Here is a 25,636-nt window from a genome sequence, read left to right as displayed (position 1 = left end):
CTGACTTAGAACAACGCTTCCTCAGCTCTCATCCCTTAATGCCCCTACTCTGCTTGCGCTACATTGATGACATCTTCATCATCTGGACCCATGGAAAAGAAGGCCTTGAGGAATTCCACCATGATTTCAACAATTTCCATCCCACCATCAACCTCAGCCTGGACCAGTCCACACAAGAGATCCACTTCCTGGACACTACGGTGCTAATAAGCGATGGTCACATAAATACCACCCTATACCGGAAACCTACTGACCGCTATGCCTACCTACATGCCTCCAGCTTTCATCCAGACCACACCACATGATCCATCCAGACCACACCACATGATCCATTGTCCACAGCCAAGCTCTATGATACAACCGCATTTGCTCCAACCCCTCAGACAGAGACAAACACCTACAAGATCTCTATCAAGCTTTCTTACAACTACAATACCCACCTGCTGAAGTGAAGAAACAGATTGACAGAGCCAGAAGAGTACCCAGAAGTTACCTACTATAGAACAGGCCCAACAAAGAAAATAACAGAACGCCACTAGCCATCACCTTCAGCCCCCAACTAAAACCTCTCCAACACATCATCAAGGATCTACAACCTATCCTGAAGGACGACCCATCACTCTCACAGATCTTGGGAGACAGGCCAGTCCTTGCTTACAGACAGCCCCCCAACCTGAAGCAAATACTCACCAGCAACCACACAACAAAAACACTAACCCAGGAACCTATCCTTGCAACAAAGTCCGTTGCCAACTGTGTCCGCATATCTATTCAAGGGACATCTTCATAGGGCCTAATCACATCAGCCACACTGTCAGAGGCTCGTTCACCTGCACATCTACCAACGTGATATATGCCATCATGTGCCAGCAATGCCCCTCTGCCATGTACATTGGCCAAACTGGACAGTCTCTCCGTAAAAGAATCAATGGACACAAATCAGACGTCAAGAATTATAACATTCAAAAACCAGTCGGAGAACACTTCAATCTCTTTGGTCACTCGCTTACAGACCTAAAAGTGGCAATTCTTCAACAAAGAAACTTCAAAAACGGACTCCAACGAGAGACTGCTGAATTGGAAGGAATTTGCAAACTGGATACAATTAATTTAGGCTTGAATAAAGACTGGGAGAGGATGTGTTATTACCCAAAGTAAAACTATTTCCCCATGTTTATTGTCCCCCCCACCCACCCACCCACCGTTCCGCAGACGTTCTTGTCAACTGCTGGAAATGGCCCATCTTGATTATCACTACAAAAAAGGCTTTTTTCCCCCTGCTTTCCTGCTGGTAATAGCTCACCTTACCTGATCACTCTTGTTACAGTGTGTATGGTAACACCCACTGTTTCATGTTCTCTGTGTGTATATAAATCTCCCCACTGTATTTTCTACTGCATGCATCCGATGAAGTGAGCTGTAGGTCACGAAAGCTTACGCTCTAATAAACTTGTTAGTCTCTAAGGTGCCACAAGTACTCCTTTTCTTTTTGCGGATACAGACTAACACGGCTGCTACTCTGAAACCTAATTTAATTGGTGATTCTTCAAGACAGGTAGAAAACAAAAGTATTTTTCAGCCAGTGTTAAAATAATAAGGAAGAGTAATGTGTTTGTCACAAACAAAGGTTATGAAACTGTAAATGCTGTCATATCATTTAATTAGGTATTAGCGATTTAATACATACCTTTTAAAAAGCTTAAACATCTTTGCTGAAAGTTACTATGTTTTACCATTAGATGTCAGTAGTACCATTAAAACTAAAATAAACTTTACCTCTTGTTAAAAATTATTCTCTTATACACACACTCCCATCAATTCTGTTTTCCATGAGTGGCTGAGGCTGCATGCACATTATCGTAGAATCCTAGAATATCAGGGTTGGAATCCACGCCATCCTCCAGATCATTAATGAAGATACTGAACAAAACCGGCCCCAGGACCAACCCTTGGAGCACTCTGTTTAATACCGGCTTCCAACTAGACATGGAGCCATTGATCACTACCCATCGAGCCCGACGATCTAGCCAGCTTTCTATCTACCTTACAGTCCATTCATCCAGCCCATACTTCTTTAACTTTCTGGCAAGAATACTGTGGGAGACTCTGTCAAAAGCTTTGCTAAAGTCAAGGAATAACACGTCCACTGCCTTCCCCTCATTCACAGAGCCAGTCATGTAGTCATAGAAGGCAAATAATTTAGCAATTGTAATTTGCAGCCTATTTCAGGGTAAAATCCTTCATAGCATTGTTCCTGATTGTCATATATTTTGAGTTGTGTGACAGTTTTGCTAGAATCTCCCCAGACTTAGCTAACATTGGTTTATAAACTAGACTTTCACTAAATAGGTAAGCGATTAATTAAAGAACCATTGTCAGATTTATTAGTGTGCCCCTTAGGTATGAGGTAGTATCTTCTGAGTACCTTTTCTAATACAAAATCCTAACACTGAAATCTCGATCAAAATTGCTGCATTCCAAACCTGACCAATCAAATATGACCTGCAGAGGGACTGTGGGAGAGTTAAGCCTATTACAGGGTGCATCTGGCACCCTAAGTACAATTCTGGCCCTTACATTCCTGTTGCATAAGGACCATGGCAGTCTAGCATGAAAAACAGTATTAGACGCCACATGAGCAGTGCAGATTTGGTGGGCAGAATTCTGGGAGAGAGAGCGTGCTGCACCTTGGAAAAGGATGCAGTAGTGACTATTTTTGGGTACATTTCCTGAGTTCTCAGAGAGTCTTTGTCTCTTTTTGAGAGTGTCTGCCAATGAAAAACCTTGCTTCATTCTCCTCACCCACACAGTACTGTCAGAGACTTAAAGCCACAGTCTTGTCTTGGGTTTTCTTTTTAGTTATGCAGGTGATTGGACTAGAAGACCCCTCAAGGTCCCTTCCAGTCCTACAGTTCTGTGATTCTGTACTTTCCTATTGATTCATTCCGTGTTAAACGTACCAGGCACTGATGGCAAAAAGCACCTGCAACTGCTGCCCCACATACCTGGTACATATTGACATTCCTAGTAGAACATTGCCTCTTAAAAAAACACCTCTACATTCCACTGCATCAAAGCAGTTTAATAATTAACTATGCTGATGAAGATAGCCCCACCTTGTCAAAACTCTCTCCTCTTGTTCCTCCTTTCTGTGGTACTGTGTGCAGTAGTCAGCATGTTAGGCCCAGATCTTAAAGTGGGATCTTAAAAATTCAACACTAATGGAAAAATCGGTATTGCACATTATATATTCTAAATGAGGGCTTCCCAAAGTGTTTCATAGTGTGAAGTACCATTTCATGCAAATATTGCCTCATGGACCACTTGGTCTTCTACCATCAATGGCACATGCTACCTTCCCTCCCATTTGGAAACATAATATTCTTATGGCAACTAGATAATTGCTTAACATGGAAAAGTCATACTGGAAAGTGTTTATTGTAGTTTAGCTGTCTTTTAATTAAATTTAGAAGTTGAAAATAAGGAGGAGCCAACCAGCCAATTCTCCAGGACCCACCAACCACAATTTGAGCTACTGCATGTTTGAATGCATGCTGCTTAACTGACTGCTCAATAGTTGAGAAAAACACTGATGTATGTACAGTATTGGATATTTGAGTTCAAAGCCAGGACAGCAGAATCTTGAGTAGTTTTTTAAAGATTGTCTATGCTGTAAAAACCCCTTTGTTTGTTAAGCTTTAACAACAATCAACAGACAGTATTCCATTTTAGTCTTTTGGTAGATTACCATCGTTTTATCGCCTAGGGATTGGGAACTGTACCTTTAAGTGGTTTAGCTTCAGAGATAGGAAGACATAGGAAGGGGTCTGCAGAATTCCATGTTCGGTTTTGCAGATACTCTTTATTCAAGGACAAGTTCCAACTGTATCTCTTTCAAGCATGTTGGGCCAAGAGTGATTCCTGGACACCATGAGTCAATAGAAATTTAAGAAAATAACCTGATATCTGCTGGGAGAGCAATACAGCAGTGCATAGACAATCCAGAAAGTTTTTGGAAAGTGTAGGGGACAATTTCCTGGTGCAAATGCTGGAGGAATCAACTGGGGCAAAGCTCTTTTTGACTTGCTGCTCACAAACAGGGAAGAATTAGTAGGGGAAGCAAAAGTGGATGGGAACCTGGGAGGCAGTGACCATGAGATGGTCGAGTTCAGGATCCTGAACAAGGAAGAAAGGAGAGCAGCAGAATACGGACCCTGGACTTCAGAAAAGCAGACTTTGACTCCCTCAGGGAACTGATGGGCAGGATCCCCTGGGAGAATAACATGAAGGGGAAAAGAGTCCAGGAGAGCTGGCTGTATTTTAAAGAATCCTTATTGAGGTTGCAGGAACAAACCATCCCGATGTGTAGAAAGAATAGTAAATATGGCAGGCGACCAGCTTGGCTTAACAGTGAAATCCTTGCTGATCTTAAACACAAAAAGGAAGCTTACAAGAAGTGGAAGATTGGACAAATGACTGGGGAGGAGTTTAAAAATATTGCTCAGGCATGCAGGAATGAAATCAGGAAGACCAAATCACTACTGGAGTTGCAGCTAGCAAGGGATGTTAAGAGTAACAAGAAGGGTTTCTACAGATATGTTAGCAACAAGAAGGTGGTCAGGGAAAGTGTGGGCCCTTTACTGAATGGGGGAGGCAATCTAGTGACAGAGGATGTGGAAAAAGCCAATGTGCTCAATGCTTTTTTGCCTCTGTCTTCACGAACAAGGTCAGCTCCCAGACTAATGCACTGGGCAGCACACTATGGAAAGGGGGTGACCAGCCCTCTGTGGAGAAATAAGTGGTTCAGAACTATTTAGAAAAGCTGGATGAGCACAAGTCCATGGGGCCGGAAGCACTTCCTCCGAGGGTGCTAAAGGAGTTGGCGGATGTGATTGCAGAGCCATTGGCCATTATCTTTGAAAACTCATGGCGATTGGGGGAGGTCCTGGATGACTGAAAAAAGGCTAATGTAGTACCCATCTTTAAAAAAGGGAAGAAGGAGGATTCTGGGAACTACAGGCCAGTCAGCCTCACCTCAGTCCCTGGAAAAATCATGGAACAGGTCCTCAAGGAATCAATTTTGAAGCACTTCGAGGAGAGGAAAGTGGTCAGGAACAGTCAGCATGGATTCACCAAGGGCAAGTCATGCCTGACTAACCTAATTGCCTTCTATGACGAGATAACTGTGGATGAGGGGAAAGCAGTGGACGTGTTATTCCTTGACTTTAGTAAAGCTTTGTTACGGTCTCCCACAGTATTCTTGCCAGCAAGTTAAAGAAGTATGGGCTGGATTAATGGACTATAAAGTGGATAGAAAGCTGGCTAGATCATTGGGCTCAACAGGCAGTGATCAATGGCTCCATGTCTAGTTGGCAGCCGGTATCAAGTGGAGTGCCCTAAGGGTCCGTCCTGAGGCCGGTTTTGTTCAATATCTTCATTAATGATTTGGAGGATGGCGTGGATTGCACCCTCTGCAAGTTTGCAGATGACACTAAACTGGGAGGAGTGGCAGATACGCTGGAGGGTAGGGATAGGATACAGAGGGACCTAGACAAATTAGAGGATTGGGCCAAAAGAAATCTGATGAGGTTCAACAAGGACAAGTGCAGAGTCCTGCACTTAGAACGGAAGAATCCCATGCATTGCTACAGACTAGGGACCAAATGGCTAGGCAGCAGTTCTGCAGAATAGGACCTAGGGGTTACAGTGGACGAGAAGCTGGATATGAGTCAACAGTGTGCCCTTGTTACCAAGAAGGCTAACAGCATTTTGGGCTGTATAAGTAGGAGCATTACCAGCAGATCGAGGGACGTGATCATTCCCCTCTGTTCAACATTGGTGAGGCCTCATCTGGAGTACTGTGTCCAGTTTTGGGCCCCACACTACAAGAAGGATGTGGAAAAATGAGAGAGTCCAGCAGAGGGCAACAAAAATGATTAGGGGGCTGGAGCACATGATTTATGAGGAGAGGCTGAGGGAACTGGGATTATTTAGTCTGCAGAAGAGAAGAATAAGGGGGGATTTGATAGCTGCTGTCAACTACCTGAAAGGGGGTTCCAAAGAGGATGGATCTATCCTGTTCTCAGTGATAGCAGATGACAGAACAAGGAGTAATGTTCTCAAGTTGCAGTGGGGGAGGTTTAGGTTGGATATTAGGGAAAACTTTTTCACAAGGAGGGTGGTGAAGCACTGGAATGTGTTACCTAGGGAGGTGGTGGAATCTCCGTCCTCAGAGGTTTTTAAGGTCAGGGTTGACAAAGCCCTGGTTGGGATGATTTAGTTGGAGATTGGTCCTGCTTTAAGCAGGGGGTTGGACTAGATGACCTACTGAAGTCCCTTCCAACCCTGATATTCTATGATTCTGTTATTCTAATGGAGCATCTAAAACCTCCATCAAAGATGAAATTTGCTGAAATGTGGAAAATAATTGAAAGAAATTTAAACAGAACTTCACTCTGTATCTGCAAGCAATGGGTGCAATTGATAAGGAAGACATTCAGAAGGTAGTCTTTTTTTCTGACAATAGCAGGTTCCAATGCACTTGATGTGTTCAACAGTTTTCAATTAACTCAGGCACAGAAAGCTTACTATGAAACTGTATTACAAAAATGTGAGCTGTTTTGCACTCCACATAACAATGAAACATGAGGAAAATTTTTCACCTGAGAATACAAAAGGAAAGTGAAACTATTAAAAAAAGTTTGACTGCTCTAAGGCAGTAGTTTTCAAACTGCAGGTTGTGACTTGGCACTGGGTCATGGCAGCTCTGGTCAGCACCAACTACCGGGCCATTAAGTCCCATCGTTGGTGCTGCCCGGCTAAGGCAGGCTAGTCCCTACCTGTTCTGACACCACGCTGCACCCCAGAAGCGGCCAGCAGCAGGTCCAGCTTGTGGGGGGGGCGCCACAGGGCTCCGCGCACTGCCCCCGCCCCAAGCACTGGCTCCGCGCTCCTATTGATCAGGAACTGGCCAATGGGAGCTGGGGGGGGGCAGTGCCTGCGGGTGAGAGCCACACAGAGCCGCTTGCGCTCCTCCGCCTAGGAGCCGGACCTGCTGCTGGCCATTTCCAGGGCGCAGTGCGGTCCACGGTGCCAGGACAGACAGGAAGCCTGACTTAGCACCCCTGCTGCGCCACTGACCATGAGCCACCTGAGGTAAGCCCACGCCCCAATCCCCTACCCCAGCCCTGAGGCCCCCCAAACCCAGAGCCCCTTCCTGCACCCCAAACCCCTCATTCCTGACCCTACCCCAGAGCCTGCACCACCAGCCCAGAGCCCTGACCCTCTCCTGCACCCCAACCCCCTGCCCCAGTCCTGAGCCCCACAAACCCGGATCCCCCTCTTGCACCCTAAACCACTCATCCCCGGCCCCACCCCACAGCTCTCACCCCCACACCCAAACCCTTTTCCCCAGCCCTGAGCCCCTACTACATCTCAAACCCCTCATCCCCAACTCCGTTGGGTCACAGGCATCAACAATTCTCTTCAACTGGGTCGCCAGAAAAAAAGTTTTAAAACCACTGCTCTAAGGGTTTATCTACAAAGCACAAGATGTGCAAAGGCAAGCCTATCCTAGCTAGCTTGAATCTAACTAGTACAGGTAGCATTAGCAGTGACAACAGACCAGTGCGAGCTTCAGAGCAAGCCAGCAAGCCAAGTATGTACTAAGGCTCTGTGCCAGGCTTGTGCTCTCCACCCTGAAGCTTGCACTGCACTGTCTTCATTGGTACTGTTATTCACAGCAGCTAGATTCAGCCCATCTTGGGTGGGCTAGTCTTTGCACAGCTTTTGCTGTGTAGACATATCCTAAGTCTGAAGAGCCAATATTGCAATTCTGTCCCCAATAAGAGACCAGATTGAGATTGGAATCTGGAACGAAAATCTCAGAGAGAGACTACTGGGAGAAGCAGAATTAACCCTTGACAAGGCCATTAGAATTTGCCAAGCAACATAAGAATGAACCTTATGGAGGATGGACAGTGCTCTGACAATGTAGACATGATAGAGAATCCAAAATACCACAAAAAAAGAGACCTGAGGCAAAAAGGCACATAGAGCTCAAAGTCAGAATCATGCAAAAACAATAGCACATGGAGCTACACGTGTTGTAACAAACAGCACAAGCCAGGACAATGCTCAGCATATGGGAAAAGATGCAAGAATTGCAGTTGGCTTCATCACTTTGCAAGAGTTTGCAAGCACCAGATGGCTGATACCAAGTACTTTTCTCTGCTGATGTGTCAGCAGGGTTTTGGCAGGTGGCCTTAGAAAAACAGAGTACACATTTGTCCTCATTCAGCACTTCCTTTGGGAGACACTATTTCCGCATACTGCCATTTGGGGTGTGTTCAGCACCCAAGGTAGATACAAGATGGAAGATACAAGATGTTTACACTAGAAGAGTATGACCAAAGGGCTCCAGGCAGTTCTAGGAAGAGCCAGAGCTGCTTGGCTAATGCTAAACAAACAAAAATGTAAACTCCATATTATGGAAATAGCATACCTGCAAGATACATTAACACAGCAACATGTATAGGTAGATCACAGTAATGTTGAGTGAGGCCATCACCAACACATCTGTCCCAACAGAACAGGAAAGGGTACAAAGATTCCTTGGAATGGTGTACTATGTAGGGAAATTTTTGCCTCATATAACTACTCAAACCAGCAACCTGGAAGTGCTACTGTGCAAAGATGTCCAATGGACATGGAATGAAATCTTAATAGTGAGTTTGAGAAACTGAAGGAGTTAATTAAAGATGACTCAGTCAGGAGATATTATGACAGTAAGCACAAGACTAAGTTGTCCATCGGTGCCTCCAGAAAGGGTAGTGACACAGTCCTCTTATAACAGTGTAGTCAACTGGAGATGCGTGGCTTATGCATCATACATGCTAACAAAAACGGGAGTGTCAGTATACTCATATAAAGAAAGAGGCTTTTCCTTTAGTACTTTGTTGTAAAAAGTTTCGGGTCCTTTTTTTTAGTTGAAATTAACCATAAATGATTTATTACTATTGCCAAAATGGAGCTGGCAAACACCCTCTCCTACCCCAAGAATACAGAGATTATATTTTCAATTACAAATGTATGATTTGCAAATTGACTAGAAAGGGTAAAGATAAAAGGGGGAAACACTGGGGTGACATCATTGTAGGAGTTTACTATAGACCACCAAATCAGAAAGAAGAGGTGGATGAGCCATTTTTAGAACAAACAACAGAAATATCCAAAACACAAGATCTTGTAGTAATGCAGGAATTTAAATACCCAGACATCTGTTGGAAAAGTAATACAGTAAAGCACAAAATTCCTGTAAATCCTTAAAATTCAGGACAACTTTTGTTTCAGAAAGTGGAGGAATAACAAGGAGGACAGCCATTTTAGATTTGATCGTGAGTGACCAACAGGAAGGAATTGGTTGTGAATCTGAAGGTGTAAGGCAGTTTGGATGAAAGTGACCATGAAATCATATATGTTATGATTTTAAGGACAGGAAGGAGTGAGAGCAGCAGAATAAGGATAACTGACTTCAGAAAAGCAGATTTTAATGAACTTAGAGAACTGGATTGTAAGCTCCCATGGGAATTAAAATCTAAGGAATAAAGGAGTTCAGGAGAGCTGGCAGTTTCTCAAGGAGACAATATTACATGCACAACTGTAAACTATCCCAATGCGAAGGAAAGATCAGAAGAATAGTAAGATGCCAATATGCTCCATCAGGAACTTTTTAATGACCTGAAAAATGAAAAGGAATCCTCCAAAAAAAAAAAAAAAAAAAAAAAAAAAAGGAAATATGGACAAATTGTTAAGGACCTATCTTTTAAAAAGAGAAACAGAGAGGACCCAGAGAATTATAGACCTATCAGCCTAACTTTGATACTTGGAAAGTGTGACGTTATTGAATTGAACTGGGACCGTAAAGAACATTGTTGCAACAAAGGTCCTGTAGTGGCACCAAATCTTGTATAAAGGGGATCAAATAAGGTGTCTCAGACAAGGTTATGGTTTGCTGGTTATGATTATTCTATCTGTGTGTATCATTTTTGTAGTTAAAGTTATGAATATTAGCTCTATACTGTCTGTAGTTCAAACTTGTGCTATGCTTCTGGGTGACACCCCAGACAAGTTGGTGTCAGCTCTGCCTAGCCTGCTTGATGGCCCATTAAGGACCATCAGCTATACAATTTCAGAGTAGCAGCCGTGTTAGTCTGTATCTGCAAAAAGAAAAGGAGTACTTGTGGCACCTTAGAGACTAACAAATTTATTTGAGCATAAGCTTTCGTGAGCTACAATTGACCCATTGAGAGAAGGCAGACATGCCTTGGGACTCAACAAGGCATGCAGGGACATGCCTATGGACAGAACTCTGAGGTTTTTCCATGCCATGTGATGGACAGCTTGTCTTTGGAACAAAGAAAGACCACGTGGCAAGAGAATATAAAAAGCTGCTGCAGCTCCTCCATCTTGTCTTCAATCCTGCTTCATACCTCTGGAGGGACTTTGCTACACTGGAGCTTTGAACAAAGGACTGAAAGACCCATCCCAGCTGTGGATGTACTCCAGAGACTTGATTTGAACCTGCAGTTTATTCTACCACTGCTGCAAGCCTGATCCAAGAACTTTGCCATTACTGTATGTAATTGATTCCATTTAACCAATTCTAGCTCTCATCTGTATCTTTTTCCTTTTATGAATAAACCTTTAGATTTTAGATTCTAAAGGATTGGCAACAGCGTGATTTGTAGGTAAGATCTAACTTGTTTATTGACCTGGGTCTGGGGCTTGGTCCTTTGGGATCGAGAGAACATTTTTTCTTTTACTGGGGTACTGGTTTTCATAACCATCTGTCCCCATAACGAGTGGCACTGGTGCTGATACTGGGAAACTGGAATGTCTAAGGGAATTGCTTGTGTGACTTTTATGGTTAACCAGTGGGGTAAAACTAAAGTCTTCTCTGTTTGGCTGGTTTGGTTTGCCTTGGTGTGCATAGAAACCCCAGCCTTGGGCTGTAACTGCCCTGCTCTAAGCAATTTGTCCTGAATTGGCACTCTCAGTTGAGTCCCGTCAGAACCAGCATCGTTACAGAAAGATACTGAATAAATGATTAAACCATCAGTTTGTAAGCACCGAAAGGATAATAGGGTTATAAATAATAGCCAGTATGGATCTGGGGATGATAGTGGATCATAAATTGAATATGAGCCAACAATTTGATGCAATTGGGAAAAAGGCTAATATTATTCTGGGGTGTATTAACAGAAATGTCACATGTAAGACATGGGAGGTAACTGTCCTGCTCTACTCAGCACTGGTGAGGCCTCAGCTGGAGTGCTGTATCCAATTCTAGATGTCACACTTTAGGAAATATATGGATAACTTGGAGAGAGTCCAGAGGAGAGCAACAAAAATGATAAAATTATTAGAAAAACTGACCTATGAAGAAAGGTTAAAAAAAAACCTGGCATCCTTAGTCTTGAGAAAAGAAGACTGGGGGGGGACAGCATGTTAACAGCATGTTAAGTGCTGTTATAAAGAGTCTAGGTTTACTTGGTTCTGCCTCAGTGCAAGGAGCTGGATTTGATGGCCTCTTGAGTTCCCTTTCAGCCCTACATTTCTGTGAAACCTGGGAGAGATTTGGGGGTTGCAGACATACCCTCTAGAGCATTTGACAAAAATACAGTGGAGCAAAGTCCAGAGCTAGACATTGTTCATCTCAGTTTGGTTTAAAAGAAAGAAAAAAAGAAAAAAGAAACACTGTTCAGTCTCAGACAAAATGTGGACTGTGATTGCCAGAGCAACAGCTCAACCGTGTGGCTAGGACAGCATGTTCCCAGCCCCTGTCACCAATTCATGGGGGAGCACTCAGTCCTAAATGGGATTTTGTTTAAAGATACCAGGATGGTGGTACCTAAGGTGTTAGAAAAAAAATATTTTTAAAAGGATACATGAAGGTCATTTAGGGACTGAAAAATCTAAGAGAAGGCCTAGAGACATTTTATAGTAGCCTCAAATGAACAGCAGCATTGAGGAAACTGTCAAGGCTTGTTCCATATACCAGAAATACAGGCCATACCAAGCAAATGAACCCCCATGTTAATGGCATAGGAAAAAATGCCCCATGGGAGCAAAGTAGTCATAGATATATGTTTATGTTGGTTGGAAAAAATAATATATTTGTTTTAAACTTACTCTAATTTCATTGAGATTGTTTTACTATTATGATTATTATTTATTATCTGTATTATTGTAGCACCTAGTCCTAGAAGATACTACAGCTAAACAGGTGATTGTACACGTCAAATCTGTTTTTGCTAGGCATAGTATTTCTGACATAATAATGTCAAACAGTGGACCACAGCTTACTGGGCATAGGTTTAAGCAGTTTACAGTACAGTTTGGGTTTAGACATGTAATCACTAGTCCCCATTATCCCCAATCCAACAGGTTGGTGGAAAGTGGTGTTAAAATCATAAAATAGCAACTGAAAAAGGCTGCAGAGTCAGACTCTGATCGGTACTTAGCACTGTTAAGTTGCAGGATGGCAGCAATACAATATGGTTTGTTATCTATAGCAATATTGTTTATCAGAAACTGAGAACTTGACTCCCTGTAATGGTAGAAGCTGATGTCAGAGAAAGTGGAGACTTGCAGAAGTATGAAGAGACAGATAAAGCTAAACATAAAAACGCAACCTGATTTGGGGGTCTGGGAACTGCCACCACTTCCTGAAAATGATGTCGTGTTCATCTGTGATGGAGATCAGTGACAGTAGTGTCACGTGAGGTTGCCCCACAGTCTGAATGTTTGTCACATGAGACAGACACATGCTGAGGAGTAGGCAACACCTTTTCCAATTTCCAGAAGGGAGGGAGATACGAAGCAGTGAGTTGAGATAATACAACAGGTTGAGACAGCCAAACCCTAGGACATAACACTACCAGAACAAATTACCATCTCCTGTCAACAGTAGTACTGATATTTCAAGGGAGATTTCCACAAGTCCAAGGAACAGTGCAAGGCACCTCAGAGATTAATTGAACATTGTTAATAAGTTTTGTTAGCAGGTGGGCTATACATTTTGGAATTGTGTGTTGTATCACATTAAGTGTTGTTATAATTAAGTTTGACTGGGAAAGGAAGATGTGATTTGAGGACTGTATCTTTTAGTGGCATAGCTTCACAGACAGGAAGTTCTGGCTGCAGAAGCCATGTTCTTTTATGCAGAGGCAGTGGAACTGGTCAGTGAATTGAGTATTTCTTTCACGCCCTTTGGGCCTAAAGTGATGCCTGAACGCTACAGGCCACTGACTTCAATGGGGCCAGGATTTGTCCCCTGGTTTCGATACTGCCTTCCTCAGTGACCCTGAATAAGTCATTCTCTGTGTGCCTCTGTTTCTCTATGTTTAAAAAATGGTGTCATTTCCTAACTTCTTGGGATTGTTGAGGCTTGGTTCATTAAAATGTATAAATTATTTTTAGATCCTTTGGTGGAACATTATATGTCAGTGCAAAGTATGATTTATTATTAAATGTGATTTTTATGTCTTTACAGGGGGCTTAGCTGTAGCTAAGAAGATTGCTCTTGATCATTTGTGAAAAGAAGATTCAATTTGTTTAGGAAATCGTCCCAAGAAGGGAGCAATAAACTGAAGATTTTTATTTTTGCAAATTTTTAACAGGCTTTATGCTTTATTTCATATCAAATTTACTTAAAGAAAGAGTGGCTGCATGATTATATGTGTAAATAGTGTTTAGTATTAATCCTTTTCACACTTGGATTACTATACAAAGAGTTTCAGAGTAACAGCCGTGTTAGTCTGTATTCGCAAAAAGAAAAGGAGTACTTGTGGCACCTTAGAGACTAACCAATTTATTTGAGCATAAGCTTTCGTGAGCTACAGCTCACTTCATCGGATGCATAAAGTGGAAAGTACAGTGAGGAGATTTTATATATACACACAGACCATGAAAAAATATACATTGTATATACAAAGAGTTAATGAATTCACTATATGCATTGCAGTAATATAGGAATATTGGCTTAAGAAGGTTCTATAGTACCCTTTTTGTTAAGAAATCCAAATCAAGTATCCATTGCAGATACATTACATTTTATCCTTGAAGTCCATTCTGCATTTGCTCTGTTACTTAATAAAATCCTGGAGTGTGTACATGCATATGAGGAAAATAAAGCAAGTTCACTCAACTCTAAAAAGATGTATTGCCAACTTCAGTTGAAATGAATGGCATTTTTAAAAAAGAAATGTAACTGAGCGTGCTTGTTTATGGTGTTGCAAAACTAACAAATTATCAGTAAAGTTAGCCTCAGATGTTTCTCTTCCCAACTGTGCTTGGCTTTTTCCCCTTTAATGAGGGTTGAAAATAATTTTGGAAAGTTACTAAAAAATTGCAATCCACCCATTTTTCCTAGAAGGTCAGTTATATGATACAGTGACATTTCTGCTTAATTAGTATTTGTGAATACAGTGCAAGCTTGTAATCATATTTATACTTTTCAGATTGTATTAGTGAAAAAAAAGTCATGATGATAATATATTGCAAAAATTCTCCCACGATAAAACTTCCACAGTGCAATATAACAGGAGTGTCCATTCTCTTTGATCCTGAAGTATGAGCGATAAGTGTTCTGTTATCAACGGCTAATAGTTCAGTTAGTGCCCAATGTTTAAGATAAACCAGATTCCATCCTATTTAAATGCAGTACTAGTTTAAAGATAACCACAGAATGAATCCTATGAAAGTTCACATAATGAAAAAAATCTCAATACTTGTATATGCTATATTTAAAGTAAAAAAAAAAAAAAATTATAGCATCCATTTCTGATTCTCTTCTTTTGAGTGGCTGTAATGTGGAAGAGGAACATAATTTGTCCAGGCAGCCAGCCAGCCAGCTTTCCCTGTTTGAATGAGAATGTTCTAAGTTAACACTTAACACTGACATTTATGTAAAAACTTGCTTTCCACAAACACGTGTCAATAAAATATCATTGAACTTTAATACAACAGATGCATGATTATGACTGAAATAAATTCATCTGAACGTTTAAATGAATAGGATTTTAACACTATTTTCCCAGATCGACTGACCACACACTTTCTGGACTTCATGATCTATATTATGCATCTTCAATTGACTGATTAGGCATTAGACAAATTGTACTACATTTCCTTTCCTCTGCCCCAAACATAAAATAACCAATAATCTTGGAAATATGCAGAAGGGGACAGTTAAGAAGTAGCCTGGTGTATTTGGGTGGAGTAGTTTGGTAAAGGCCATTCTGGAAGGTTGGCCTACCTGGGTGGGAAAAGAGTTACAGTTTGCTTGTAGTATATGATGTACAATAGTTGTGGTAGTGATAGGTGGAGAAGAAGATATATGCTGTTAGGCGACTTAACTTGTAATTTTCTTGGGTTTGTGTCAGGCATAGTAGATGTGGGGCAACCTTAACTAATGCACAACAGAGATTTTGTGTATGAATATACTGTAGATTAGGCTGGTAGCATCACATATTACTAAGGTTGTCCGACACTTCCCATTCTAAGACCCTGTTTTCAGTTGCTTATATCTTTGCCAGACTTGAACTGTTCAGGCTGAAATTCTACATGTCATGTCTGCCTCAGGCTCCCTTTTTTTTTTTTTTTTTTTTTTTTAAATTTTCAGCCAAAACGGTTCAGCTACGTCTGAGAATGAGGCTACTGAAATAGATATGGTTTTGCCCATATTAAAAATGGTGACAACTTTTTATTTTAGAAACTCTGGTATCCCCATACTTTGAAGCAAGGCCTTGAAATTTGGCAGGGGGTGGCCTTTGTGTCAGGGATGGATCTTTCTCTGTTCCTGTGAAAGTCTGTTCCTATGAAAGTCTGCCCAAATTTGGCCAAGTTATAAGCCTATGAAAAACAGCAGTTTGCACATGCTCAGGAATGAGCTACAGCTTGGCAACTAAAAACACCAAAGATTTGGTCATCACTGAGCATGATACAGCCCAGAGCTGAGCTGAACTTTCCCTGCAATTGCAGCCCTAGGCTGGATCCAGGCACTGGAATTGAGAGCACAGATTCTCTCTCTACTGTGTTCTCCCTGCTGGGCCCAAGCAACACAGTGAAGGAAGCTGCCTGATTTGAGCACAGAAGACAAAACAGCCAGACCTGGGGTTGTCGGGAGAATAGATTGGGACAAGGAGTCCTGAAGAGGGGAAAAAGATGATAAAGTCATATCATGTGATGATGATATCACCCTTTTTCATTCCATTTCCATCTCACGAGGATGTTAAATAGTAGCTACTAGAGTCAGACATTTTTAAATCAGCAGGTCCATATAACTTGCATCCAAGAGTTTTAAAAGAGCTGGCTAAGGAGCTCACTGGACCATTAATGTTGATTTTCAATGAATCTTGGGACACTGTGGAAGTTCCAGAAGACTATAGGAAAGCTAATGGTGTGCCAGTATTTAAAAGGGGTGAATGGAATCACCTGGGTAATTATAGCCCCGTCAGTCTGACATTGCTCCTGGCAAGATAACGAAGTGGCTGATACAGCACCTGATTAATATAGAATTAAAGGAGGGAAATATAATTAATGCAAACCAATGTGGGTTAGTGGCAAATAGATTCTATCAAATTAACTTAATATCTTTATTTGATGAGATTGCAAGTTTGGTTATAAAGGTAATAGTGTTGATATAATACACTTGGCCTTCTGTAAGGCCTTTGACTTGGTATCACATGACATCTTGATTAAAAAACTAGAACGATATAAAATTAACATGGCACACATTCAGTGGATTTAAATGATAGGTCTAAAAATGTGATTGTAAACGGGGAAATATCATTGAGTGTGTTTCTAGTGGGTCCCACAGGGATTGGTTCTTGGCCTCACGCTATTGAACATTTATTAGGGACCTGGAAAAAAAAAACTTTAAATTCTCTCTGATAAAGGTTGCAGATGATACAAAAATTGGGGGAGTGGTAAATAATGAAGAGGACAGGTCACTGAGTCAGAGTGATCTGGATCACTCGGTAAGCAGTGCACCAACAAACAATATGCATTTTAATATGGTTATATGTAAATGTACACATCTAGAAACAAAGAATGTAGGCCTTACCAACAGGCCGAGGGACTCTTGCCTAGGAAGCAGTGACTCTGAAAAAGATTTGGGGGTCATGATGGACAATCAGCTGAACATGAGCTCCCAGTGTCACACTCTGGCCAAAAGAGCTAATCCAATCCTGGAATGTGTAAACAGGGGTATCTTGAGTAGGAATAGAGGTTATTTTACCTCTATATTTGACACTAGAGCAACTGCTGCTGGACTACTGTGTCCAGTTCAGGTACCCACAATTCAAGAAGGATGTTGAAAAAATTGGAGAGGCTTCAGTGTAGAGTTATGATAATGATTAAAGAATTAGGGGGAAAAAGCCTATAGTGATAGGCTCAAGGAGTTCAATCTATTTAGCTTAACAAAAAATGGTGAAGGGGTGACCTGATTACAGTCTGTAAGTACCTACATGGGGAACAGATATTCAATAATGGTCGCTTCAATTTAGTAGAGACAGGTATAACACAATCCAATAGCTGGAAGCTGAAGCTAGACGAACTCACACTAGAAAGAAGGCAAAAAAATTTAGCAGTGAGGGAATTAACCATTGGAGCAATTTACCAAGGGTCATGGTGGATTCTCCATCATTGACAATTTTTAAGTTTTCCAAAAAGCTATGCTCTAAGAATTATTTTGGGGATGTTCTATGGCCTGTTTTCTACAGGAGATCAGACTATATCAGTGGTCTTAAACCTTTTTTGCACTGTGCAGACCCCCAAAAATTTCAAATGGCGATGCAGACCCCTTTGGAAATCTTAGACATAGTCTGTAGACCCCCCCGCCAGGGGTTTGCGGACCGTAAATTGAGAACCACTGTTCTATAGAAATGACAGTCTTTCACAGACCCCCTTAGACAGTCTGTGGACCACAGGTTGAAAACCACTGAACTATATGATCACAGTGGTCCTTTCTGGCCTTACAATCTGTGTACAGTTACTGTTTATTCAACAAAATGTCTAGCTCCTTATCCCACTGTGCATGGCTCATTCCAATAACTTCTTAAAACTTGCTTTTTCAAAGAGGTCCACAAATGCTGACCCACGTCAGTAAAATGCTGCTGTCTTTCCCCAAAAGCTGTTAAGTAGCACCACCGGCCATGTTTCCCAGTCCACTTTTGTTGTTGTTCAATCACTGACTATTTAAAATTCTGCCACTCTTACACATGCCAAGTAGCATCACAGGCCCAGATTCCACAAGATTATCTGCCTGGGCAGACCGGACCCCAAATAGGACCCACAGAGATCAGCTTGTACGCTTGTGGCCTTATTGCATGAGTGGTCCTATTTAAATGAATGGGACTACTTGTGGAGCAAGGAACTAGCTTGTGGAGCAAGGAACTATAAGAAAGCTTGGCAAAATAGGCTCTTAAGGCACGATCCTAAGCCTGCCAAAGTCAGGGGAAACTTTTCTATTGACTTCATGAACTTTGGATCAGGTCCCTAGATTGCAAACTCCTTGGAGCAGGGACCACAGTTTCCCTGATCTTGTGCAGGGCCAAGGATGATGTCATCAGTTAAATAATAATAATCAAAATATATAATAAGTGTAACCCTTCTGCCCATCAGAGTTGGCAGCAACAAGGGCCGGCTTCAGTATCTAGGGGTTCCATTCCAATAACACAATGCAAAAGCGGCTCGAGCCCCCACCCAGTGACCTGGGACAAATATATAGCACCCCCGCTGGGCGCCTCCAAGAGGCAATACTTCCCCTCTCGCAAGCACAGAGTCTGAGTGTAGCAAAAGCCTTTTAATAACAGAGAGAAACAATGTAGCATTATGTTGGGGAAACACCACCAACAGGATTCATAACACAACCCATGAGCAAAAACCCACCCCAAGTAAATTGGGGCATGTCCTTTCCCTTTGGTTCTTGAGTCCAGCAACCCAAAGTCCCCAAAGTCCACAACTCAAAAGTCTCTGTCCCTAGTCAGGGCAGCCCCAGAGTTCGAAAGTTTATCTGCAGAGTTTTACCTCCCAACCTGGGTGGAGATGGGGGGGGCTAAGGGGCACCTTACGTGGTCCAAAGCTGGTTGCCCCACCTCTCCATGGGGCTCCGCTCTGTCAGCCGCCCCAATGAGCTGCTCCAGGCATCTGACAGACTGCTCTGCTCCACCAGCCACTCTGCTCTGCCAGCTGTCCCGCAAACTGCTCTGCTCCGCCAGCCGTCCCACAAACTGCTCCACCATATATCTTCAGGCTTTCCCACTACTTAACACAACACTCAGTGATTTCAGCTCTTAGTAAGTTTAGCTCTTTTGTGATTTCAGCTTGTAGTAGGGGAGCCTCAGTGCTGGTGCACCATTAGCCCAAAGTGAATTCAGCTCAGCAACCTGTAACTAGACTCCTAATGGAATCAAAATTAGCTCTGATATTCTACGGTAGAGAAAGGAAGAAGTGCAATTAGTATGTAAGGCCCTCACCAGGGGGCCCATATCACCCAGTATTAATACCTATCCCTAGCCCCTTTCTCTCTTTCTCTCTCCACTGGGTTTTGGAACCCATAACCCTTGCCTAGCGAGTGCTGCTTAGTTGATGGTGAGTCCCTCCATCATAACAAAAGGCCAAGTACCGTTCCACTGTCCTTGATACACATAATCAGGATAATAACAGTTTATTCCTACCCCAATAACAGAGAAACTGGGGCTCCTACAGCAGCCAAAGTGACCATCTAGGCAGGGTGGGTGTGCCTATGCAAATGAGATCAGTCCCTGAAGTTCTTTTCCACAACCCACCATGACTCGCCACCAGATGTCAGGGTAGAGCTCATCCTGACTCTGCTTACATAAGCACTTAACTTAGCAGGACAGATACTCCTAGTTGTATCATGTCCAGTGCCTCAAAAGCTGTTGATTTTGGACCTGATGGAATTAGGGGGTCCAATCTCAGAACTAGGGGTTGGTGCCAGTATACATTTTTGTGAAATGCTGCAAGGGAAACATTTTGGATCTTAGTATTTTACTAACATGAGAACAGTACATTCCTAAAACAACTTATGGTGTGTGTGAGTGCTTCTAGTTCCTTGATGAGGCATCTAAAAGGAAAGTCGTACAAAGCAGCACAAACATGGAACGTGCTCTTAAATCAGTATCTAGGAAATGCAGTAAGAGCAGGGCCGGCTCTACCTTTTTTGCTGCCCCAGGCACCGGCTTCCTAAGCTGGTGCCTAGAGCCGGCCCTGAGTAAGAGGAACACTGGGCAACCCAAGCTAAAATAGAAACCAGGAGTTTTCTTCTTCTTGCCTACTATAAACCTTAGCTCAGCTGAGGAGAAATGAGCTGAACACAAGATACATGTCTATAGATATATTTGTATGTTTAAGCAATTGTACAAGAACAGCTCACCCTTATGAAAATATTACTTCTGCAATGATGCCAAAGTCACTGTTTGCATGGTTATCTGCAACATAAGTAGCAGTTTCATAAGATAATTTTGCCTAATTTCTACAAATATTTTACCAATTTCATTTTGGAGTCAGCATTCCTGTCTCCCCTATGAGTTACAGCATGCACGCCTCTCTATAAATCCTGCATCACACACCATAAGTTGTTTTAGGAATGTACTGTTCTCATGTTAGTAAAATATCAAGATCCAAAATGTTTCCCTTTCAGCATTATCATCTGTTTTAAAGAAATACTGATTGGATGAAAGTTAAAGGGAAGACGTTAATTGCTTGATTTTTTCCAAATTAAAAACAAATCGCCCTTGATACAGGACGTCATATGCAACAGAGGTTATGCCGTCTGCAACAAGAAATCTGTCAATCAGTAGTAAACTTTGATCAGGCTATACAATGTGCTATGTAGCAAAATTACATTTTTTTCACTTCACCTCTGCTCTGGGAAAGTACCAGCAACTTGTACAGTGGAATCAGCACTAGAATATTTGTGCATCAAAAGTGTCTCCTTTGGCAGCAAAGATGGAACAGGAGCTGCCCTCTTGAGGCAAATCTCTTGCATAATAGAAGCCAAACTCTATCTGACTACTAGTCTACCATACAATCCAGCATACTTTGCACTAAGCAGCTTGTACCACTAATTAGGTCACTCTGGTCCCAAATCTGCCCTCAGTCAGACCCTCCCCTCCTCTCCCATGCCACCCCTGCCCTCCATCTCCAGTAACTTCCAGCTGCCTCAGTTTTCCCATCTGCAAGATAAAGATAATACTAATCTTTGTAAAGCAGTGTGAGATTCGCTGATTAAAAGGGCTAATAAAGAGCTCATTGTTAAGAGAAACTGAGAGTAGAATTGGATTCTACTCCTATATTTAAAATCTATGGTTGTATCTGTTTACCCAAGCCTTGATTAGTAGTAGCATGCAAGAACATTCACTTATTTTTAAGTGATGAATTCTCCCTTTTGGCTACATGGAAGATTCATACCAAACTGATATGTGCCAAAGCAAAACACTCAACCATATTCTGCCCAGGGTTCTACCCAGGCAACCCCACAGAAATAAAAAAGGCTGCATGGGTTTAACTATGATCAGAATTTAGCCCATTGCTAATATGGTCCCAGATCTTTGCAATACAAGTTCAGGGGTCTGCCCAAGCCATTCTCATTACAGGTTTCGGGTCTAGAGCCGGAGCAACAATGTATTTAGGCTCCTAATTTCCACTGAAAGCAAATCCCTTTGTGGATCTGGACCTTCAACAATAAAACGTCAGTATCTGAGCTAATCTATCTTGATTTATATGCCACTTTCTTTAAAAGTTGATGTTTGAAGTAACACATGCACACTTCTCTTATTTTTGTTTCCTTCACATTTATTTCAGGCCATAGTAGGTGTACGTATTTCTAGACTCTAGTAAAATAAATGCCTAAGGAAGTCTAAAGTGTTCCATTATAATATCCTCTTTAAAAATCTCAGGTTTTCAAATAGTGAATCGAAAAGAAACACATTGAAGCAGCCATTATTATTTATGACTGTGGAGACAAGAGAGAATTCCTCAGACATCTGGTGCCTCCCAGCCCTGCAGGGGCCAGGCTGCATCTTCTGCAGGGCAGAGTGCAGAGGGAGCTCCTGCTGTGCAGCAGCTACCCCTGTGGGGCCCTTAGACCTTTAGGCTCCCTGCGGCTGCAGCTTTTGCAGGGGTTCTGAACTGGCCCCGCACACGTGTGTCTTTTTGGCTGAGAGGTGCGCTGGTGGCATGATATGAAACATCACGAGTTCACCTCAGTAGCTCGAGCTGTACAGCTTGGTGCCAGCTAAAGTCTAGGCCGAGCGGGAAGTCTGTTGTGCACCAAAGGACAGTACAGTTACCCGTCTCCACACCCCTAAATACAACTACTATGCTGGCATGGTCAGTGAGTGTTATTCACCATTATGGCTGAAAGTGGCCAGGAGATTACATTTCGCTTCTTATGCATTTTCTGGTGTATTAGAGGCAGTGCATGCAATGACTGTTTGTTTGAAATGGAGAGCCCCTTTTTAAAAAAAAAAATGGTGCATACCACTTTCAAGAAGCTCACTGCCACCAATGGCACACGTACCACAATTTGGGAACTCCTGATCTAAGTTCTTATATTGGCACCCATCAATGGCGTATCTGATCACCTCCCACAAGTAAAGAACCACAAAGATACTTCTCCCCAGCGGGCAAGAGTCAAAATTAGCTTGTTTTTTAAATTTATGTGGAAAAATGACAAGACTAACTTCAACAATAGGTCTGAAAAGAATAAATATGAGACCAGAAAAGTGAGTATGTTTTAAATTAGGACTTTATATAATTGGGGAAGAGGGGAGGTTACAAAATCTCCATTATTATTTATAATACCCTTTTTGAGGTTTGAAAATACAAATTCTTTCCCTGATAATTTTGTGCCATTTATTTTGTTCCCCTTTTTTAATAAAAACGTGTTGAATGGGCTAAGATCCACAGATATCTACTGGTAAAATAAACTGCAGAAGTTAATGGGGAAGGTATCAAACAGTTAAAAAAAGGGGGGGGGGGACCAGAAGTGGTTGTGGTTACTAATATCCAATAATTTTTAAAATGCAGTTACCATGTTGAGGAAGAGGTAGAACACTGTGCTGTGACACGCATGGCAGCATCTCTATTAAGACACAAGGACAGTTACAACTGCAGAGCAACACTAATTGACACCCTGGAAGCATGAGCTGTCAGTATACATGCACACCATTTGCAGAGCCCTCTGTATGCATAGGGATCCAATGGGACACATTATTAATTTAGAGTATAACTACATTTTATTCTACATTTTGTAAAGTTTCAGTGGTTTTGAAGGGTCTGATCCTGAACTCCTTATTCAAACCAAAATCCCCTTGGGATCAGCCCATAAATTAGCTTATTATAGCAGGGGCACATTACAACTATTAATGTCTGCCAGTGTTTCCATTATAAACTCCTACTTTAAAGGTTCATAACTTGGCAATAAAATGTACTGTTGTGGACTCAAATTTAGCATAGCAAAACTCAATCCAGGAGAAAAATCTGTTACTGTTATGTGCAATTATTTTTACAAGACTTAATTAAATGTTTTGAATTAACTTGTTTGAAAAAGGCTTATTTTTTGGACCAGGAATATGCCGTGTACACTGAACTGTTGAAACAGGCCACTGCTAGGATATCAAAGAGAGGGGCTATTCACTAACCCGCAGCAAAATCAACAGCAATATTCACAAGTCACAACCCAAGTAGAGGGCAGTGGTAACTGGCAGCCTCCGTCTGCCGTTGTACCAGGGAGAGTTCAAGGAGACAGAGTACAAAGAAAGGAACATGACTACTCCTTTAAAAAAATCTGGAGAGCGAGACATAGGAATCTGTAACCAGTTAGGGAGTTATCATTTGTTTGTGTCTAAATGCTGACTTAAAATATTACGTCTGATAACTGAGTGGATAAGGGAGCAGAAATGCGTGTGACAGGAAAACCAGGTCATTGCCAATATATATATATACAGGGGTGCTCGTGAATGGTTGTTTGTTCCTTTTGCTTGCCAGCAGACTTTCTTTTGTTTTCTGGTGAGTCCTGGAGTGCTCCTGAAACATGCAAGTGTTACCCTTTCAAGAGTAAAAGAAATGTTTAAAAGACCATATACTTTTTCAGAGGACTTTTGAGTTTAGAAGGTTTGCTCTGTCTGGGGGAAGTAAATAAACAATTGGATAACTATACAATTTATGTTATTTTGGATAATTCCAAGGGGCTAGTATAGAATGTAATTACTGGTGGGTTGCTAAGGGAACTTTATTATGTTTGTTGTAAATTTTGAATTTGTCATGCAAAAACAGCCAGTGAAAGCTGCAGTTCCAGGCTGGCTTCTGATACCTGGGATGATAGCATGAACTTTCAGCCCATGACCTTTTGGGAAATGTAGTTTATTACTATTTATTTGTGTTGTGGTCATTGGTGCTAGAACAAGGGGTCCTGGGGATGCTGCCACACCCCCTGACTTGAAGTGGTTTCCATCACATAGAGGGTTTACAGTTTGGTTCAATGGCTCTCAGCACCCCCACTATCATAGGCGCCAATTTTCCCTGGCGCCGGTGGGTTCTCATGCCCCTCCCGCCCCTGGCCCTGCCCTGACTCCACCCTTTCCCTGCCCCTGCCCTGCCCCCATTCCAACCCCTTCCCCAAAGTCCCCACCCCAACTCCGTCCCCTCCCGGACCCTATTGGACCCCTTCCCCAAATCCACGCCCCGGCCCTGCCTCTTCCCCGATTGCGCTGCATTCCCCCTCCTCCTCCCCTCCCTCCCTGCCACAGGAAACAGCTGTTTTGCGGCGCAAGCGCTAGGAGGGAGGAGGAAAAAGAGGGCACACGGTGCGCTTGCAGAGGAGGCGGAGTGGAGGTAAGCAGGAGCGGGGGGGGCGGGGCTGGGAGCTGCCAGTGGGTGCAGAGCACCCACCAATTTTTCTCCATGGGTGCTCCAGCCCCAGAGCACCCACGGAGTCGGCGCCTATGCCCACTATACAAATTGTTCCAGCACCCCAGGTTGTGGTAGTGTCTAGAAGCTCCAGTCATGGCCCAGGACCTAATTATGTTAGGTGTTGTATAAACACAGAACAAAAAGACAGTCCATGCCCCAAAGAGACAAGGGATAACAGGTGGTTACAGACTGAAAAGGTGGAGCACAAGGAAACTATGAGACAATGTGTAGTTTTATCACATGACCATTTGATTGCAGGCATTGCTGTTTATGAGTGGTTAAAGAACGTGAAAGGAATTTCTGAACCAAATTATGATAGATGTAGAGCAATCACCTACCATTCACTAAATAAATAGTAACAACATGAAAAATGTAGGACAAAGCTTATATTTAAAGGAAACACCCAACAATGTTTTGTTCAGTGTATAAAGTCACTGGATCACAGTATACGATCCTTTGCATGATTATTTCTGAAACAAGGAATAAAGTGCATTCTTTCTGACTTCATAAGGAATGTCCTTTAAAATAAAGAATGGCCAGACACCCTAGAGGAAGTACCTAATCTGATACTATGGCGATGGGGCCACCTTAGTACCGAGAGTGATAAGAATACATGTAACTTAACTGGATAGGT

At 42.3% G+C, this 25,636-nt stretch overlaps 1 protein-coding gene across 2 annotated transcripts in view; it reads left to right on the top strand.

The window, feature by feature from the left end:
- The window catches only part of RSPH3 (radial spoke head 3), a 36,234-nt gene extending 19,433 nt beyond the window's left edge, over positions 1-16,801 (top strand). The window contains exon 9 of one of the 2 annotated variants that reach the window (XM_037895081.2): positions 13,556-16,801. The gene's annotated coding sequence lies outside the window, so the exon portion shown is untranslated. Of the gene's footprint in view, positions 1-9,491; positions 9,837-13,555 lie in introns of those variants that run through there. The other variant, XM_037895082.2, reaches the window with a different exon arrangement.
- The last annotated feature ends 8,835 nt before the right edge of the window (positions 16,802-25,636 follow it).

This window comes from Chelonia mydas, chromosome 3 (genome assembly GCF_015237465.2).
Source record: "Chelonia mydas isolate rCheMyd1 chromosome 3, rCheMyd1.pri.v2, whole genome shotgun sequence".
Classification (NCBI taxonomy): domain Eukaryota; kingdom Metazoa; phylum Chordata; order Testudines; family Cheloniidae; genus Chelonia; species Chelonia mydas.
This window is presented reverse-complemented; position numbering and strand designations above follow the sequence as displayed.